This window comes from Ictidomys tridecemlineatus, chromosome 4 (assembly GCF_052094955.1).
Source record: "Ictidomys tridecemlineatus isolate mIctTri1 chromosome 4, mIctTri1.hap1, whole genome shotgun sequence".
In the NCBI taxonomy this organism is placed as follows: Eukaryota; Metazoa; Chordata; class Mammalia; order Rodentia; family Sciuridae; genus Ictidomys; species Ictidomys tridecemlineatus.
In genome coordinates this window covers 10,803,075-10,808,598 of record NC_135480.1, presented here as the reverse complement: position 1 = coordinate 10,808,598, position 5,524 = coordinate 10,803,075, and the positions used below count along the sequence as shown (strand labels likewise).

Sequence of the window (5,524 nt, the reverse complement as noted above, 5' to 3'; positions counted from 1 at the left end):
CAGAACACTAATCAAAAGGGGAGGCGTTGTTAAAATAATCAAGTGGGAAATCATTAGGCCAGGTTGGCTTTAGTTCCCAAATTTCTACGTAAGCAAATCAAAACCCAATTCAGCATGCAGCGTGGGCAGGGCAGTCATTTATCTTAGAAAAATTAAAGTTAAGCTTTACCAATCAAAAGCCACCAACCAACCTCTAAAATTAGGGACTTCAAAGTATTGTTCCACTTTAACCAATCAAATAGTTCCTTTGCCTTGCTTCCAGGAACATTATCTAAAAACCTTACCCTGGTGACCTTGTGATAGAGCCCTGAATTGCTCGTGACTTGGAGCTGTCTATGAGTTGCAGTCGGCTCAAAAAAACTCTTTCAAATTTTAACATGTTGAAGTTTATTTTTTAACAATAGGAACAAAGGACCTAGGGGATTTGAGGAAGGATGAAGATGAAAGACAGGTTCAAGGACAAATAAGGAACAGAAAAGAAGACAACTCGGAGGAAACAATTTCAAGACAAGAAAGAAAGAAGAGACAGGAGATGATGATCCATCCAAGGAATAAAAGGATGCTATAAAATAGGGACAGAGAGCTAAACCAAGGTATCAAAATACATTATACTGCTGAGCACACAGGTGCACGCTTGTAATCCCAGTGACTGGGGTGGGGGCCAGGGGGTAGGAGTGGGGGCTGAGGCGGGAGTATAGCAAGTTTAAGGCCAGCCTCAGCAATGTAGGAGGTGGGGCTTAGTGGAAGATTGCCAGGTCACTGAGGATGCGCCCTTGAAGGGGAATTGGACCCTGATCCATCTCTTTTTCTCTCTGCTCCTTGGTTGCCAGGAAGTATGCAGCTTGGCTCCACTGTGTGTTTTCTGCAATGATATTCTGCCTTACCCCAGGCGTGAAGCCATGGACCAGTGACCTTGGATAGAAACCTCTAAAATCAGGAGCTACAGAATTCCCTTGGGGACTGGAGATATAGCTTAGCTGGTAGAGTGCTTGCCTCCCATGCACAGGCCCTGGGTTCAATCCCCAGCACCAAACAAACAAATAAATAAATAAATAAAAATTCTCTTGTCCACTTTTATTTTTATTTTATTTTTTTTTTAAGAATTTTTTTTTTTTTTAATATTTATGTTTTAGTTCTTAGCGGACACAACATCTTTGTTGGTATGTGATACTGAGGGTTGAACCCGGGCCGCATGCATGCAAGGCGAGCGCGCTACCGCTTGAGCCACATCCCCAGCCCCCTCTTGTCCACTTTTAGCTGATTTATCACAAATATTTTTGTCACAGTGATGGAAAAATGACTAACACAAATAGTAACATTAGGAGTGCAAAAGAGAGATTGGAATCTCCCAAGTAGAGAAAAAGACAGAAAGCTAGAAAATTTGTCTGACATAAGACTCGGGCACAAGCCAGGAAGCCCAAACTCTGAATAGAGAGAACCAAGAAAATGGAAGGTAGGAATTGCTAAATGAATAATTCAAAAAAAATTTGCCAGAACCTAGGACATGAGTTGTTGTAATTAAAGGGACATCAAATGTCAAGCTCAATGGATGACAGCAGACTCAGGCCCTAGGCATCGTTATGATCTGTCAGAGGGCGAAGGACAATTGCTACCAAGAAAAAACAAAACACAGATTTCGTGCAAAGGATCAAAAATGAAACTGTAACCCTTAGAGAAGTGCTTTTAAAAGATCCGTGGGAAAATGACTTCTGACCCCCAATTCACTTCCTCCCCAGAACATCAGTCAACCTTGAGAACGGAAAGAAAGGCACCAAGTGACATGTAGAGTTTTCAAAAATGGTTGGTACTTGGTACCCACCTCCAGAAGGACAAGGCCATGAGATCCGGGAGACCAAGGATCAACGAGAGAGCAAGAAGAAAGTTCTCAAGATGACAGCAACCTTTCCATTTGGGAACCAGTCCCAGGGTTCTGGGAAAACACCTCAAGAGGGAGGAATTGCAAGAAGGCCTACTGTCCTGCTGCGGCTTGGACCTGGTTGACACGTGTCCTCTCTGAGTTCCTGCGTTTGAATTTAAACACTGTTGTATTGAGACAGTGGCAACTTAATCCAGCTATGGTGTGCAGACGTGGAGTCTCTGTGGGTGATTAGGATCAGACAAATTCGTCTGGGTGGAGCCCCACGGTGGAATACAGGTGACTTTATAAGAAGAGAGAGAAATCAGAGGACACACCAGTACTCCCTGCTCTTGCCATGTGATGCAGGGCCCTGCTCTGGGACTCTGCCAGCAAGGAGGCCATCACCAGGTAGAGGAGAGCGCTTGAACCTCCAGAACTGAGCTAAATAAGCCTCATTTTGTTAAAACTTACCCAGTCTGGGGCTGGGGATGTGGCTCAAGCGGTAGTGTGCTTGCCTGGCATGCGTGCGGCCCGGGTTCGATCCTCAGCACCACATACCAACAAAAATGTTGTGTCGGCCGAGAACTAAGAAAAAAAAATAAATGTTAAAATTCTTTCTCTCTCTCTCTCCTCTCTCACTCTCTCTTTAAAAAAAAAAAAAAAAAAAAAAAACAAAAAAAAACAAAAAAAACTTACCCAGTCTGAGGAGTTATGTTATTGGCAAAAGAAAAATAACTAAATAAATAAAAATAACTAAATAACTAAAATACACTTCTAGTAAATTTGTGAAGGTCCTGGAGATAGGTCCAGGGGAAACAAAGGGTAAGGACAAAATTAAATCCAGTAAAATAAAAAGTGTAGGAATAAAAAGTATTCCCAATAACCAGGGAATACTAGGGACTGGGTGGTGGGGACTGGGGAGAGGACTGAACCCCCATTTCTGGGGTTAGAAATCAGCAGGCACTATCTGATGGTCACAGGCCAGGAAATGGCAACATGTGGGTACAGATGTTATTTTAGGTTACAGAAGTAACAGTACATGAATGTGTAATATATGTAAGTATGTTACACCCATATACGTTTTTGATAAAAAAGAAAACAAAAACAAAGTTATATGCCTTGACTTGAGAGAATAAGTACAATAGGATATAAAATCAAATAATAGCACATGAGATGTTTTTTCAGAATAATCTTATTTTATATATTGAAGTGTGAAGGGGAAAAAAAGTTTAGAAGGAGATAAAGAGTGCCAGGACTAGGTTTAGTTTAATTTTCTTCTTTATGTTTGCTTAGATTTTCCAATTTTTCTTTGAAAATTAACATTTATTAATATGCTATTAGAATAGGCCTATTTAACAAAAATTCTGTGTTTGTGGCTGCCGGCTTTGCAGATCCCTTGATGAAAGCAAATTCACCCACACAGGTGTTGTGAATCAAAAACCCCTTTTGGGGGCTGGGGTTGTGGCTCAGTGGTAGAGCGCTGGCCTAGCATGCATGGGGCACTGGGTTTGCTCCTCAGCACCACATAAATGTAAAATAAAGACATTGTGTTCACCCAAAACTAAAAAAGTAAATATTAAAAAAAAAAACAAAAACTTTTTTTTTTTTTCTTTCTGTATTTCTGCATCTCCACTTAGGGGTTCTTCCGTCTGAAAACTTAACCATTACAGAAAGGCCTCGGCTCTAGGTCAAAACAGCCCCTTGAAGGAACTTCCCCTGGAAGCCAGGGCCTCCCTGTCTCTAAGCGACTGAACCTGGGGTCTTTCCTGGGGTACTTACTGCTCCTCCCTAATCCCTCCCCCTCCTTAATCTCAGCTGCCAGCTGTGCTTCTGGGTTTAACACTTTCAAGCCTGCACTCTGCTGTAGATGGGTGGGGAGACAGCTAGGACCACACTTGCTGAGTCTCCCATCTGCTTATGTGACACCCAGAGGCATCGCTCCCCTGCGCAAGTCACCAGCCACTTTCTTGGGTGGCGGGGAGGACCTGCTACACATACCAGCAAGTTAACTCACGATACATTTTGTCGTCTACTTTCAAGGGCTGCACCCTGAAGCGAAGCACGGAACTCCTAACGGTCGGTGGGTTTTTGGAGTAGGTGGTTTGTGTTCGGTAGGAAGACAGACCCCTTCCTTTCCCAATTGTCATTTGGTTATCAGCCAGTATGGAGAACTGAGGGTGGAGCTCATTCCAGAGTGCTTGCCTAGCATGCACGAAGCCCTGAATTCGGTCCCCAGCATCACAATCAACAAGCAAACAAACACACAAAAATGGAAATTTAAAAAAAAAAAAAAATTCCAGGGTGTAGCAAGCGAATCAGCCCATTCCGTTTTGCAGGGCGAATTTGGGCTCGTGGCCTGCGTTGTGCTCTAGCGCCCTCGCGCGGTACTTAGGGTTTGTCACACATGGGAAGTTCAAGCCACCGCCTCCGAACCACGGCTGGCCTAGCACTGGCGAGGCCCTGGGTCTGATCCTCAGCACCATATTAATAAATAAAACAAAAACAAAAGCTCTTCCAGGGGTTTCTAACCCTGCAGCCAGAGTTGACCATCTCTGTTTTAAGGTCAGACCAAGAGGAGAATTATGTGTGGGCTCACATTTTAAAAAATATTTTTAGTTGTAGGTGGACACGATACCTTTATTCTGTTTATTTATTTATTTTTTATGTGCTGCTGGGGATAGAATCCAGGGCATCACACATGCTAGGCAAGTGCTGGCTCTACCACTGAGCTACAACCCCAGCCCACATTTTTTTAATAAAGCTTTTTTTGGGTCCTAGTTCTGGGGGCTGGGAAGTCTATGAGCACATTGTTGGCATCTGCTCAGCTGATGAGGGCCTTCTTGCTGCATCATAATGAGGTGTCTATTATGTGCACTGTCAGCTATACAGGCTGAAAACTGACTGCTCTCTTCAAGGATCATAACTATTTATGGTCCTCCTCAGTTAGTGAGAAGGGCTTTACTGAGTTGTATAAAATTAAAAAAATAAGAAAGAGGCAGTGTTTTGTAAAGGAATTGATTATTGTCATGGTGAGGTATGCTGAGATTGTGTACCCTCTGCTTTCTGAGTTAAAGTGTCCTTTTTTAAAATAATGGTAACCCATGGGCTGGGCACAGTGGGCATGCCTGTAATCCCAGCAGCTTGGGAGGCTGAGGCAGGAGGATTGAGAGTTCAAAGCCAGCCTCAGCAACAGCGAGGCTGTTGAACCACCATGGGGGTGGTGGTGCGGCAGAAATCACTGGTCCAATAATCGAGACCAGGGGACCAGACTCTAGGCCTGAAGGAATTTCAGAGGTCTCTCATTATACAGTTTAGAAAATTGACATTGAGGGCTGGGGATGTGGCTCAAGCGGTAGCGCGCCCTCCTGGCATGCGTGCGGCCCGGGTTCGATCCTCAGCACCACATACAAAGATGTTGTATCCCCGATAACTAAAAAATAAATATTGAAAAAAAAAAAAAAGAAAATTGACATTGATTTTTCCTGGCCCTGCCCTTAAAGTTTTTCCTGTGACTTTGAGCTAACTCTTCCCCTCTCTGGACTGTTAGCTCAATTGCAAAGGGTCCCTTCCATATCTGAATTCTGTTATGAGCAAGTCAGTGACTCCCACTTTAACATATGTGGGTAAAGAGGTGTTTCCTTGTGGATTAAGGGTCAAGTCTAGGGA

At 43.5% G+C, this 5,524-nt stretch overlaps 1 long non-coding RNA gene across 1 annotated transcript; it reads left to right on the top strand.

Annotated features, from left to right (window-relative positions):
- The first annotated feature begins 286 nt into the window (after positions 1-286).
- LOC144376724 (uncharacterized) lies at positions 287-1,059 on the top strand. Its single transcript, XR_013437189.1, has 2 exons — positions 287-593; positions 831-1,059. It is a non-coding gene; the product is annotated as an uncharacterized LOC144376724 (long non-coding RNA).
- Positions 1,060-5,524: the final 4,465 nt, after the last annotated feature.